Raw genomic sequence first — 16052 nt, 5'->3', positions numbered from 1 at the left:
GCGTTCAAGTATTAAACGATATTACGGGACTACTCTCGGAATTTCGTTTGGACATTGATATCACCAAAACCCTCTTCAAACCAAATTTAAAGAACTTCTAAAATCTTCAAAGAGCCAACTTCCACTATTAAGCGCCAAAATGCTCCTTGGTCATCTAAAACCCTATACAAACATACGCCCAAGTTTGAAATCATTGTACGAACCTATTGGAACCGTTAAATCCTGATTCCGAGGCCATTTACTTAAAATATTGACCAAAGTCAAACTTAGCCTTTTAAGACAATCCTTAAGGAACCAAGTGTTCCGATTTCAACCCGAACTAACCATCCCTGCAAGTCATAAATTAGTAAGAGCATGACGGGAAGTCTTATTTAAGGGAATGGAATTCTAGAAAGCAAAATGGCCGGTCTGGTCGTTACAAAACCGAACCAAAAAATCACACCAAACCGAAAAGTCAAACCCATTAAAAACCCGATTAGGTTTGGTTTGACTTGGTTTGTTATTGAGTAAAAAAACCTGAACCAAATTGACATATAAACATAAATTTTTTATATATACTTTAAGACTTTATATAGAATTTTCTTTAAAACATGTCTAACAATATTTGGGATCTTCTCATGTAATATTTAATAGAACTATGGAGTTCATACATTTTTATTTACCTTAAATAACATGTGCATCACTTTATGCTGTTATTTCATATCTCTTATTATGCTATTATTTTATTATGCATTTTTATGGTACTAATATATCGGCTCCTGTTGCTTTTTTTTGAGCCGAGGGTCTCCGGGAAACAGCTTCTCTACCCTTCGGGGTAGGGGTAAGGTCTGTGTACATATTACCCTCTCCAGACCCCACTTGTGGAATTATACTGGGTCGTTGTTGATGTTGTTGTAATAGGTGCATAACTTTCTTATCAAGTGTTATTGAAATGCGTTAATTATCTCTTTGTTCTTCCATATTCATATGTCAAATTTTCTTATATTTTTTTTCAAATTTGAAATGGTTTGATAATTTAGAATTAAATAGAATATATCATTATTCAGGTATCATATTGATTTTAATGTTTAATTATTAAATTCGGTTAATCTTAAAAGCGTACATTAATAAAACAAAATATTGTTAGATGACTAAAAAATAACTATCATGTGTTACTAAGAAATTTCTCTCATAAGAATATTTTAATAGACCATATGTTTGTCATTTTGTTTTTAAATTTTTACTAAAAATATATTCTCTTATGAAAATTTTATCTATAACTTTAACAAAGTAATACCGAAATAATATTCATGTAAAAAATCACAAAAATCCAGCAAAACCGAACCAATCCAAACTGATATAGTTGGTTTGGTTTGATAAAAGCCGCACCAACCCGGTCCATATCCACCCATACATGATACTAAATTTCAAAGCTTTTAAAGGTAATTCCAGCACACTGCACTGAGTTCAACCCTTTATAGATTCAAACCCCATCAAATATTACTAGGGTTTGAATCCTTTTCATATTGTTTTACCCATGATACCTTATTTTGAATTCCAAGATATAATCATGGTGTTCTAACTTCTATAAGTTAAAACTCCAGGATATCATTCAAACCTTTATCGGTCCAAACCCCTACAACGATTACTAAGGTTCAAGCTTTTATAGGTTCAAACCCCCAGCAACACACATTTGAGGTTTGAATCTTTTTCGCATAGTTTCACCTATGATACCTTGTTTTGAATTCCATGATACAATCATGGAGTTCTAACTTCTCCAAGTTAAAACTCCAAGATATTATCCTTGAGTCCAAAAAAGGTATCATGGATGAAATAATTCTTTTAGATAAAACGAGGAATCAGTCATGGATTTTACACTATTAAAGGATCAAAAATCAGGATTCATTCATGTGGCTTCAAACTCCAGTACCAATTGTTGGAGTCATATTATGTGTTTTAGTTGGTGGCAAAAACGTCAATTTAGTCGAACCATCAGCTACTTTACTATTGCATTTAATAGGATGGCTAAACTCTAATAGTAGGATCGAAATGTCTCACTGACCAATGTAATGACCCGGCCGGTCGTTTCGAGAGTTGTAGCCCTGTTCCCCCATTTACTTTTCCTTTTATGCTTTACAGTTGTTATATGACTTACCGTGTTAGTTGGTTCAGGTCCGAAGAGATTTCAAAAGGAATGGAGACACTTAGTCTCATAATTGAAAGCTTAAGTTGAAATAGTTGACCGAATGTTGACATATGTATAAATGACCCCATATTTAAGTTTTGATAGTTCTGTTAGGTCTGTTGGGTGATTTTGGACTTAGGAGCGTATCTGGATTGTGATTTGGAGGTCTGTAGTGAAATTAGGCTTGAAATGGAGAAAGTTGAATTTTTGGAATGTTTGCTCGTGGGTGAACTTTTTGATATCGGGGTCGGATTGAGATTTCCTAAAGTTGGAGTAGGTTCGTGGTGTCATTTGTGACTTGTGTGAAAAATTTGGGGTCAATCGGACGTGGTTTGATAAGTTTTGGCGTCGGTTGTAGAAATTGGAAGTTTCAAAGTTCATTAGGCTTGAATCTATGTGTGATTCGTATTTTTGATATTGTTTATGATTTGAGGGTTCGACTAAGTTTGTATGATATTTTTGGACTCGATGGTATGTTTGGTTGAGGTCCCGGGGGCCTCGGGTTGATTCCTGGTGGTTAATGGACCAAGGTTTGAAGTTGAAGAATTGCTGAAGATTTGTAACTGCTAGTGTAATCGCATCTGCAGAGTGGGAACCGTATATGCTCGCAGGTTCATGGTAGGGTCCGCAGATGCGGAGTCTGAAGAGAGGTGAGTAGAAGGTCGCAGCTGCAAAGGTTTTGCCGCACCTGCGTGACTGCAGCTGCGGGGTGAGGACCGCAGAAGCGAAAAATAGCAGTAGAGCTTGACTACCCAGAAACAAAGGGTGGCCCGCAGGAGCGGAATTTGGGGCCGCAGATATGGAGGAAACCGCAGAAGCGTGCATTTTTATCCCTCATGCGAGACCGCATAAGAGGTTATTTTACCGTAGGTGCGGAAAGCCTGGGCAGAACATATATATACAAGGGTTCCGGGATTTTCATCATTTCTAACATTTTGAGCTCGGGTTTTGGCAATTCTTGAGATGATTTTCGAGGGGATTTTTTAGGTAAGCTTCTTGTACTCATTTTTATTCAATAATCTTGTTTCCCCATTTATTCTTCCACCTCGATTGTGTGGTTTTGAGGTGAAATTTGGGGGTTTGAGGGTAGTGATTTCGAGTGCTTGATTTGAGGATTGAGCGACGACTTGGTGTTGGATTTTGATAAATTTGGTATGGTTAGACTCATGGTTGAATGGGCTTTCGAGTTTTATAATTTTTGTTGGATTTTAAGACGTGGGCCCAGGGACCAGCTTGGAGTCGATTTTGGATTTTTGAGTTATAACTTCGTAATTTCTTGTAGAATTGATTCCTTAGCCCGTATTGATTGTATTGTACTGCTTGTGGCTAGATTCGGGATATTTGGAGACCGATTTGTGAGGCAAAAGTGTGTTGTAGTAGAGTTTTGCTCGGATTGAGGTAAGTAACACTTCTAAACTTGGTTCTGAAGGTTCAAAACCCCGAATTTTGTGTTATGTGATTGGTGTTGAGGTGATGCACATGACAAGTGACGGCGTGCGGGCGTGCACCATGATAATTGTGACCTGGTCGATTCCATGGCACTGTATAGTGGTTATATCTTGTTGATATCCGTATTTTCACCATGAGATAAAGTAATTAAGCTTTCAATCATGCTAGAGATCATATTTAGGCTATATGCTGGTACTGTTGGGATCTATAGTGGTTGTTTCTTGCTATTGACTTACCGATTTTGTTGGTATTTCGTACTCAGTCGTATTCATTCATTTTATATCATATCTCAGTCTCTGTTGTTATTTATTGATACATCATATCATCATGTTCGGGCTAGTTTCATGATATGTGAGCCCGTGAGAGAGGCTTGAGAGATTAGTGACTGAGTGAGGCCGAGGGTCTGATTATGAGTGACATTTATAGGATCGGGCTGCACACTGCAGCGGTTATACTAATTTATGATAGCGGTTGGGATGAAGGAGCCCCTCCGGAGTCTGCGCGCACCCCCAGTGAGCACGGTTGAATATATTGAGGGATGGATCTTCCCTAGACATGGATCTTGTCCGAAACAATATATACCTGGGGATGGATCTTTCCCACAAGCTGGATTGGCCCTACTCAGTACTGTGTGATTGATGGTCAGTTGATATATATATTCTGGGATGGATCTCTCTTGGGCTAGATTGGCCATATACAGTACTGAGTGATTGAGCATTTTGAGAGTGTGAGCATATGAGGCTATCAACATGGTGCATCATATACAGCATATGCATTGGCATGTAGAAGTAGAAGAGTTATATTCTTCGTATCATTTAGATTTGAACTATCTTACTGTATTGAGTTTAACTGTTGAATTTGAAAGCATGCCTACGTTTACGCACTGTTATTTCTATATTGAATTGTATCGGTTGAGCTCGTCAGTTCTTTCAGTCCAAAGGTTGGATTTATTACTTATTTAGTTGGTTATACTCACGCTACCCTGCACCTCGTGTGCAAACCCATGTGCTGCCGGTCACGGCGACTGCTGAGTTGTGGAGTCGAGACTTTGGAGACTATCGAGGTAGTTGCATGGCGTTCGCAGGCCTTGACTCTCCTTCATTATCGTTACTTATGTTTCAGTTCTTATTCCTTAGACATTGTAATCGACTATATCTATGTATAGATGCTCATGTACTCGGTGACACCATGGTCTTTCGGAGAGAATTGTATTGAGTTGCGAATTTATTTCTGCTTCTAAAAGTTTTTTTTTTTAAAATGTTAATTGTTTTCGTGTTTTTCAAAGCTTTTATTGTGTTAAAATGGTTGAGTAGTTGACTTGCCTAGTTCCACGATAGGCACCATCACCACGGTTCATTTTTGGGTCGTGACAAATTTTTGCCCTTATCTTCTTCATTTGAAAGCGATGGAGACCCACTTCTTCATAGTCTTCGTTTTTTTCGAACATTTGAACAGTGCCATGGAGCTTGAAACTTTAAACATAAAACTCTAGTATAATATACTAGAGTTTCGAGATTTTGTATGTGAAACTTTAACGCACTGTTATGGAGTTTGAACTTTTATAAGAGAAACTGCTTCAAACTGTGAAGTGGAGTTTTAATTGTAAGCTCCATGACATTGTCATGGAGGTTTCCTTTTATACAAGTGTCATCCATGAAATATTTTTATTATAGTTTTCTTTGTACATTTTGAATTGAAATTATCCAATTATTTTCTCCGATACCACCTATGAAATCACCATATTGTTTCCTTAGGTATCACCTATGAAATTAACCCATTATAAAACTTATAAAAGTTAAGACTCCAACTTATACAAATAAAGCTCCATAACATGCTTTTGCAAATTTTATTTTCGTATTCAAAAATGGTAAAAGTTTGAACAATTTTAAAGTGGTGGATCAATGTTGATTCGTGATCTGAAAAGTGGCCATTAATCCTTTTTATGCAAAATTTTGGTTACTAGAAAAGGGCCTTTAACACATCAATGAATAACTAATTTTATTTTTCTTAAAAGCGTTGTTTAGACAAGAATAATTGCAAAATATTAGTACAATAAAGCATGTTACTATAATATTTCGAAGATTTATATTAATAACTTAAACGTTTGTGCAAACATAAGGATTCTTTGAGTTTGTGTGCACAATCTCTTGCTCATAACTGTCCAATTATATAAATCGACAAGAGGGATTGTTCTGATGGTAAACAACCTCCACTTCCAATCAAGAGGTTGTGAGTTCGAGTCTACCCAAGAGCAAGGTGGGAAGTTCTTGGAGGGAAGGATGCCGAGGGTCTATTTGGAAACAACCTCTCTATCCAAGGGTAGGGGTAAGGTCTGCGTACACACTACCCTCCCCAGATCCCACTAAGTGGGATTATAATGGGTTGTTGTTGTTGTTGTTGTTGTTGACCACGTTAGATCATAAGTGTTATTATATACACTAATCGTTACAAATTTTTACTCGCATATATTAAAAAAAATGCAAATCTCTACATATGTGCATTGCAAGTGTATTGTCACACCTCCTTTTTCCTACTTCCGAAAAGGGTATAAGGAAGTTTTTTCAATTTAAGCGACAACCGAAATAGGATAATTTATTTAAAAATCAGAGTTGCCACTTGGGATAATTTATGGTGTCCCAAGTCACCGGTTTTAAATCCCGAATCGAGGAAAGATTGACTCCGTTTTACAGTACGCAAACACAGAAATCCGGGTAAGAAATTCTGTTAACCCGAGAGAAGGTGTTAGGCATTCTCGAGTTCCGTGGTTTTAGCACGGTCGCTCAACTATTATTATTGGCCTGATTATTTGATTTTAAAACATCTTTAAACCTATGTGCATTTTTATTCATTTTAAACCGCTTTTAATAAATTAGTGTTACACATTGTGAATCATGTCACGGAAATCGTACCCATGATCTACAACATGTTTAGTTTATTAACAAGATTAAATTAGGGCCGGGTCACATAAATGTACCCCCGGATTTTTAGAAATTAAACATCATGACTACGTCATGGGAATCGTACCCGTAGCTATGACAATTTATTTAATTAACATGTCTAAAGCAACTACGAAGTTCGAAGCATTTTCTAAACTAACTTTGTGAGGGCCATATGTTATGAGTTTTATCTATATATGGCGCACCTCAAATTATTTTAAAGAAAAGGTTTGTATATATTTTTGAAGGCAAACAAAGGTATCCCTGTTTATTTAATTAAAAAACGAATATCACAACCACGTCACGGGAACCGTACTCGTAGTTGTAATAGCTTAATTATGTGCCTAAAGCAAGCTACAAGATTCATTTTTTATATCTAAGTTATAAATATGAGGGTCATAGGTTATATGATTCAAATGTATGAATGACATGTATCAAAACTTGTTCAACTAAATGGGCTATAGATATTCATATTAAAAGTAATTTGAATTTAGGCGTCACAACTACGTCACAGGAGCCGTACCCGTAATTGTGATGTTTTATTATGACGCGCCCAGAGTAAACCGCGAATGTTCAAGATTGTTTCTTTCCATAATTTAAGATTATCATCGGGTCATGAATTTATGGAGACAGAGTTGTAAGTCTCCTTGATGCCCATCTCACTAAAAATCATCCAACTTAATATCCAATAAGGAAACCAATTAGACAACAAGTAAACTTAAACAAATGAAACATGATTATCAGTTAATTCTCAAAAAAAAAAACAAGTAGCAACTAAAGAGACTCCCGCACAGATTTGACTAGGCTTTATTATCAATTGCTTCAACAGTAGGCACCCTGATCGCAATATACAAGGCAACTCAAACTCGGTCAAAACCTAGCACTGCTAGAACTAATGTGATACTCGATCTCCAAAGAGGATAAGGCTGTAGCATGCGGAACATGGGACTGGAAAGTTTAAACAGGAATTAGCAAAAACATGTTGCTACAATTTCTACAAGGGTCCCTAATCCTGAAGTTGTTAAGTTGAAAGAATGACATGTGACTCAATGTGGGGTACATGATCGAATCGCGACTGCTGAACTATTGAAAAAATCAATTGCTACTGATATGGTGGCATCTGGGGATCAAGCAACTAGTGTACCAATTGATAAATCAGCAGCAGCAATGTTGGGACTGGACTAAGCTAGAGAAGAACCAGTTGCTGCTGGTTCAAACTTGGAGGAGTCTACAGTCACATTAGAGGCATCTAAGATTGTTAATAGAGGTGCTGGACAACATAAGATTCAAAGGGGCAGTCTCATATGCAAATTTCAACTATATACTCTTGGTCTTTTCGTAATCTGCCACCAACTACTATACACACTTAAGAAGAAAAACCAACCATGACAAAGAAAAGTTCAACAAAACTTGGAAGAGGTCACTTATCAAATATAGTTCAACAGAGAATTGCTCAAAATATAAGCAAAAAGGCCCAACATTGCACATCACTAGCACCTACTCAGTCGTGAGCAGATGCAATCATACAACTGTTTTAGGTTCTGAATTCATACAGGTTGTCATTTATGAAGAAGATGCAGAAATTTCAGCAATGATTTTTAGAAGGAAAAAAATATCTATACAAGGTTCTGTATTGCACATAGAGGCGGTTGGGGTCATGTCAAATTTGCATTTAATGTTGGAATTATTTTTACACATAGAGTGAACTAATTACAGTACCCTAACAATTAATAGCAAAACAAACAGTTGTACTATTTGAAATCAGAAATTGCTCGAATAAATATGTACATTTGTGCATCGTGTATGAGTCTGCATATATCCATGCTTCCAACTATTCTCAAGTGTCAAAGAAATTTAACCTATCCCAGTAATTCTTTTTTTCAGTGTTTCAAAGATAAGTTTAGCATTTCAAAACTCCAAATTTTCAGCATTTCAAGGATGAACTCAACACTCATTTCAAATTCAAACTTCAGCAACAAAGACTCACCAAACTCATTTCTGAACATGTAAAGTAAGGAGAAACTTGACTCTACTTCATACTTGAAGACAAAACTCGATGCTAGTTTGTATAAGAATAAGCAAAGAACTAAGAAAATGATTTCCTTTTTTTTATTCTATATTATAAACTCTAATTTAACCAAAAGGAACCTTTTAAAAAACTGAGGCTGGTCTCATAAACATCATCACTGTCAAGTCTTAAGGAATTAACAATATTCCAATAGATTCATACTATTACTTTAAATCTCGAACACGACAAGGAAGAACCAAGCCTCGCTATGTGGTACGAACTGAACTAATTTAAAATATGACTCGACTGAAACTTAGCAAAGTGTTGTAACAATTCTAAATGCTGATTTGAACTGACTGTATCAACAATAATCAATGAACATCAAAGAACAATTTCAGAACTCATTTCAACATATACACAACCAAACCAAACCAGAAATACTCGTGAAAATGGCAAACAAACACATTACGACCAACAATCACCAAGATTTTAAACAGTTCTAAAACTAGATGGACTCAAGCTCTCAATACATTTCTTAATCAAACACCAAAGATAGGCTACATGAGATTAGAAATGAACCTGAATTAGTAAACACTTCCAATTAACTTTGCTCGAACATTGAATACAAGTGAAATCCAATAGCTGAAATTGCAAATTTCTTTTATAATAAGTACAGAATCAGCAAATACACCCTTTGGTCCAAAAATCCTAGTTAGGTTCAACAACAAATCAGCAGGACTACAGTAGAGAATCAAAGTTGACGAGCTGGAACATCACCACCAATCGAATGAACTCAATTTATTTTTCATCTCTTTGGAACTCAAAACCAGATTCAAAAATAAAAAAAATATATATCACTCTTTGAAACTTTAAGAGAAACTTTTAACAAAATTTCCAGAGAATAAAGAATGAGAAGCTAAAGAAAATCCTTAAACCTTTCCTCTCCCAATTGATTTATCCTAAAATCCTCTCTCTCTAAAAATCGGATCAGGTCCCTTTCGAAAATGAGTCTCTGATGAATGTGGGGCTCGGATTGTATGAAATCAATCCAACGCCTCACACTCATCCAATGATTGTTCAAAGAACCTTCCAATCGCGTGCTATTTCTCGAATTTGGGCGAGTGAGGGGGAGGGGAATCTTTAGTGTTAGAAACTATTAGAAATGGCAAGAGGAGAGAAGGAGGGAATGCGTGTTTGTGAGTTTGGATTCACTCGCCTGAATTTGGACTAAATGCAACTAATTAACAAAATTCGACGAAAACTCTTATAGAATTGCAAAAATTGGAAAAGTTATTTTCTTATATTTTATGGTAGTAATTCTTATAGGGCAAAAATCACGTGCTCACAGCTTCCCACCCTTTGCTCGGAAACACGACGAGTTTTCGTGCAAAGATAAAGTGAGCGGACACGAGCGATTTTTGCTAGTTTGAATACTTTGTGGGAAGCATTTTTGAAAGATTTGAACGCACCCTGCTTCCTAGGTTGCCTGCATATCCTTGGCTATAAAAGAATCTAATCAGTGTAGTTCGGGAATTTTCGGTAGCTGGGTCTACCAGGAAGCCGTGATTTCACTGTTGTTGCTACTGATACTGCTTGTTGAACCCTTTATTACATCAAGACAAAATAAAAGAAGCCAGACTAAACTTATGATCTATGAATTACAAGAGTACTATCTATATCTTCAAACTTGATCTTGCAGTTTCTGTTGCTCTGTTGACTTGTACTCTCCAAGTGAAATTCCTTTGTTGCTGACCTGGGTGGTATTCTGAGGTGCGTTTCCTTTGTTCTCCAGGAAGGCGCCTGATTACTGAACTTGAATTGTCTTCCTTTGAACATTACTGCTTTCCCTCTGTTCTCCAGGTGGGCATCGTAATTACCAATATTTGCACTGCTTTTCCTTGAAACATGCACTGCTTCCCTTTGTTCTCCAGGTGGGCTTCTGATTACCAACACTTGAATTGCTTTCTCTTTGTTCTCCGGGTGGACTCATGATTACCAACGCTTGAATTGTTTTTCCCTTTGTTCTCCAGGTGAGCATCCTAATTACCAACATTTGCACTGCTTTTCCTTGAAACATGCACTGCTTCCCTTTGTTCTCCAGGTGGGCTCCTGATTACCAACACTTGAATTGCTTTCTCTTTGTTCTCCGGGTGGGCTCGTGATTACCAACGCTTGAATTGTTTTTCCCTTTGTTCTCCAGGTGGGCTCCTGATTACCAACATTTGAATTGCTTTCCCTTTGTCTCCGGGTAGGCTTCTGATTACCAACACTTGAATTGCTTTTCCCTTTGTTATCCAGGTGGGCTCCTGATTACCATCATTTGAATTGTTTTTCCTTTGTTCTCCAGGTGGGCTCCTGATTACCAATACTTGAATTGCTTCTCCCTTTGTTCTCCAGGTGGGCTCCTGATTACCAACACTTGAGTTGTTTTTCCCTTTGTTCTCCAGGTGGGCTCCTGATTGCCAACACTTGAGTTGCTTTTCCCTTTGTTCTCCAGGCGGGCTCCTGATTACCAACACTTGAATTGATTTCCCTTTGTTCTCCAGGTGGGCTCCTAATTACCAACACTTGAACTGTCGTCCCTTGTTTCTCCAGGCGGGTGCCTTATTGCTTGACCCTAGGCTGCTATCTATTCTCAAAACTCATGTTGTTTTCCTTCGCTCTCCAGGTGGGCGCCTGATTACAACAGAATAGACAAAACAAAGAATTTTTTTGCCTCAGTTTGGTAGCTGGGCATATCTATGAGTGTTAGTCGAATCATGTTACCCAATAGCTCTAAGAATTCGAAAGCTAGATCCCATTATCCAATAGGGTCCTAAAAATTAAAATCAAATCTCATCTTACGAGTGACAACTTTAAGGCTAAATTATATTTCCGTAGTGTAAAACTTATGCTAAATCTTGTTATCTAATGGAGGTCTTAAAGCTAAGTCCCATTATTCAGGAGGGTCCTGAAAATTTTGAATCGAACCTCGAGGGTGAAAACTTCAAAGATAAATTCAACTTCTTAAAGGTGAAATTTATGCTAAATCTCATCATCTAATTGAGGTCTTAAAACTATGTTTCATTATTTAGGAGGGTCCTGAAAATTTCGAATTGAATCCTATCCTAAGATTGAAAACTTCAAAGCCAACTTATATTTCATCAAGGTAAGCTTATGCTAGATCTTGTTACTCATGAATGTTTTGAATTTTAAAATTAGGTCCCATTGTCCAGGAGGGTCCCGAGAACTTCAAATTAAATCCCATTATCCAGGCGGGTCCTAAGGATTTACGATCGAACCTGTCCGGTACATTGTTTTCTTTACGGAAGGTTTCTCTGAACAAACGGAATTCTCTACCCCTGTTTCAAATCAAAGAAAAATCTTGTTAGTTTAAAAATACGATGGTTAGTTTGTGGAATTCTTGTTGAAGGTAGCCTCTCCACTGCCACGCTTTTGCTTTGACTGGTTGCCTTGAACTGGCCAAGAACCGTTTGACTTTTCGACTGACTCTCAACCGCAAGACCTTGGATGACCAGAGTGTTCTACACCTAAACCGTTGTTTTACATTTCTGACCTTTCTACCTGAACCTCTGTATTTCGCACAAGATTATTAAACCATTCATCCAATAGAACTTTCACTGACACCTTATTTCCACTTTACATCATGCTATCTCTGGTATGCTTTGGCCGCACTTTGCTTTGTGCAATTTTGGAAGATGGTAGTAAGCTTTAAAATCCCTTCTCACTTGCTCAAACAAAACTGACATCGGAAAAATCTTAGAGAAATAAACCCAAAAGAAATGAAATGCAATGACTTCGAGAGTTAGGAATAAAGAAGAAAATCCAACACTGGATGACTATTTGAGGGGGAAAAAAGAAAAAAAAACTTATCTGAGCGGAACAGATGGAACCAATGATCATGACATCCATTTTGGATTAATCAGCCCAGTCTATTTAGCCAATCACCTTTCAGTTGTCATACTTTATGCCCCAAGATCTCCAAAACCCAATTTTTTCACCAAATCACTGACACTGTTCGGCCTGCGGTGCCCTAAAGGGTTTTCACCAACAAACCTCTCTCATTTGTATATCTCTCAACTCAATGTCATCTTACGGTGCCCGTTAGGGTTTTCACCAATAAGATCTCTCATTTTAATTTTTCTTAGCTTCTCATCGCCTTACGGTGCCTGTGTGGGTTTTCACTAAAGACTCTCTCATTTTTCATTTTCTTGCTCAGAACAAAGTTGCCCCTGCTATGAGTCACATATACTTGCTCGACTCGGCATCTCTCGAAGACTGGTCGGAAGGTCTTTCTTTGGACTGTAATATGGGCTTTTGGATAGGGTTATAAAGAAAGGATATCACAAAGGCTCAAAACAACTTCAATGGGTTCAAAATTACAATTTTTGGATTCAGATTTCTTACAACAACCACAACTTTCTGCCCCAGTTTCTTTTCTTGGGGACTTATTGGATTCATTTTTATGGGACCGAACTGTGAGGCTGCCTACGTATCCTTAAAAGGAATCATGTCGAACATAGTTCATGTCATAGGAATTACTTTGTAATATCCTTAAAAGGAATCAGGTCGAACGTAGTTCATGTCATAGGAGTTACTTTGTAGTTGTGATTTTTCTCTTTTCTTTTCTTTCTCTCTTTTCCTTTTCTTTTATTTTCTTTTCTTTTCTCACCTTTTTTTCACTCTTTTCCATTCTTTTCCTTCTCTTTTCTCTTTTGTCTTCTCTTTTTCTTCTTTACTCACCCTTTGCGCTCGTGCTTCCAAACTTTGCTACTGATTCCAAAAGAGGGGTATAAAAGAAAATAAATAAAGCTCAAAGGGGTAACAAAGGATAAAGTGTTTAGATAGCAGAACAAAATGCCTTCGTCATTCCAATCTTCAAAACATGCCAAGTACAAACAACACAATTTAAACCAAAGAAATCATACATAATATATTTTGACCGCATCAAAATTGATAGCCATATCTTCACATTTGTCTTCTATATCTGTCAAATACAAAGCACCATTGGACAACACTCTCATTATGATGAACGACCCTTGCTAATTTGGGGCAAATTTGCGTTTTTCTTCAGCCTGATGTGGAAGGATGCGTTTCAATACTTGCTGACCCACTTCAAATTTCTGGGGACGCACCTTCTTGTTGTGAGCTCTTACTATTATCTTTTAATACAACTGGTCGTGGCATACTGCTGTCAATCTTTTCTCATCAATCAAACTTAATTCCTCCAGACGAGTTTTGACCCACTCAGCATCATCAATTTCGGCTTTAGCAACAATCCGAAGGGATGAAATTTCAACCTCCGCGGGTATCACTGTTTATGTGCCATATACCAACAAATAGGGAGTTGCACCTACTGAAGTGCGAATAGTAATGCGATAACCCAACAATGCAAAGGGAAACTTTTCATGCCATTGATTGTAACCCTGCACCATTTTCTGAAGTATCTTCTTTATGTTCTTGTTGGCTGCCTCGACTACTCCAACCGCCTCTTTCATCAGATGGTTGTTAAGATTAGCACCATTATCTGTGATGATCACCTTTGGGATTCCGAACCGACAAATCATATTTGAATGAACAAAATCGACCACTGCCTTCTTGGTCATAAATTTGAAAGTTTTAGCTTCAACCCACTTGGATGTTGCTGGCTCAATTTGTACGATGACATCCATACCCCAACCAACAAAGGGCCATGGTGCGGACATTTTGTGTAATTTAGATGGCGTAGAATGAATCAAATCTCCGTGTACTTGGCATTGATGACATTTGCGCACAAAACTGATACAATCTCATTCCATGGTGAGCCAATAATAACCTGCTCGGAGAATCTTCTTTGCCAGAATATACCCACTCATATGCGGCCCACAAAACCTGGAATGTACTTCAGTCATGATAATCGATGCATGTCTAGCACCTATGCATCTTAACAATCCAAGATCTACAGTCCTTTTGTACAAAACTCCCCAATTGAAGAAAAACCCACTTGCTAATCAATGAAATGTTCTTTTTTGATCCCCTGTGGCATGTACTGGATATACCCCCATTCTGATGTACTCCCTGATATCATGGAACCATGGTTCACCATCAATTTCCTCCTCAATCATATTGTAGTAGGCATGCTGATCGCGAACTTGAATATGCAGAGGGTCAACATAAGCTTTGTTTGGATGGTGCAATATTGACGCTAAGGAAGCCAAGGCATCGGCAACCTCATTATGGATTATCGGAATGTGCCTGCATTCTATAGATCGAAACCGTTGGCAAAGATCATGCAGACATTGTCGATACGGTATAAGCTTTAAATCTCACATCTCCTATTCTCCTCGAATCTTGTGCACCAGAAGGTCCGAGTCTCCCAAGACCAAGGCTTCTTGGATTCCTATATCTACAGCTAGCCTTAAACCCAAAATGCATGCCCCGTACTCAGCCATGTTGTTGGTAAAATAGAAACGAAGTTGAGCCATAACAGGGTAGTGATGCCCTGTTTCATAAATGAGTACTACTCCTATCCCAATGCCTTTCATGTTAACAGTCCCATCAAAGAAGAGTTTCCAACCGGGCTTTTCCTCTTTTCGACCTCATCAATGTGCATTACCTCTTCATCGGGAAAATAAGTCTTCAAAGGTTCATATTCTTCATCCACGAGGTTCTCAGCCAAATGATCGGCCAGAGCTTGGGCTTTCATCGCCTCTGAGTCACATATACGATGTCAAACTCTGTGAGTAAGATCTGCCACTTTGCAAGCCTTCTTGTGGGCATGGGCTTCTGAAAGATATACTTCAAAGGATCCAGACGAGAGATAAGGTAAGTAATGTAGGATGAGAAATAATGCTTCAACTTCTGTGCTGCCCAAGTAAGGGCACAACACGTCCTCTCAAATGGAGTATACTTAACCTCATAAGATGTGAATTTCTTGCTGAGGTAATAGATGGCCTGCTCTTTCCTACTAGTGATATCATGCGGACCCAACGCGTAACCAAATGAGTTATCCAAGGCTGTCAAATAAAGAACCAAAGGTCTTCCAAGTTCTGGTGGGACCAACAAAGGTGGGTTAGACAAGTACCCCTTTATCTTATCGAATGCTTCCTGGCACTTATCAGTCCATTTAACAGCAACATCCTTCTTTAGTAGCTTAAAGATGGTCTCACAAGTTGTGTGAGCTGAGCAATAAACCTGCTGATGTAGTTTAGCCTCCCTAACAGACTCATCACCTCGGTCTTGTTCTTTGGCAGTGGCAATTACTGGATAGCCATGATCTTTGATGGATCCAATTCAATGCCCCATCGACTGACTATCAATCCCAATGATTTCCCCAAAGAAACACCAAATGTGCACTTTGTAGGATTGAGTTTGAGATTGTACCTGTGGAGCCTTTGAAAATTTTTTCTCAAATCTCTAACGTAGTCAGACAGTTTCTTGGACTTTATGATCACATCATCCACGTAAACCTCGATCTCCTTATGTATCATGTCATGGAATATGGTTGTTATTGCCC

This window comes from Nicotiana sylvestris, chromosome 5 (genome assembly GCF_000393655.2).
Source record: "Nicotiana sylvestris chromosome 5, ASM39365v2, whole genome shotgun sequence".
NCBI classification, from domain to species: domain Eukaryota; kingdom Viridiplantae; phylum Streptophyta; class Magnoliopsida; order Solanales; family Solanaceae; genus Nicotiana; species Nicotiana sylvestris.
The sequence above is the reverse complement of the archived record's forward strand: the minus strand, read 5'-3'. Positions refer to the sequence as shown.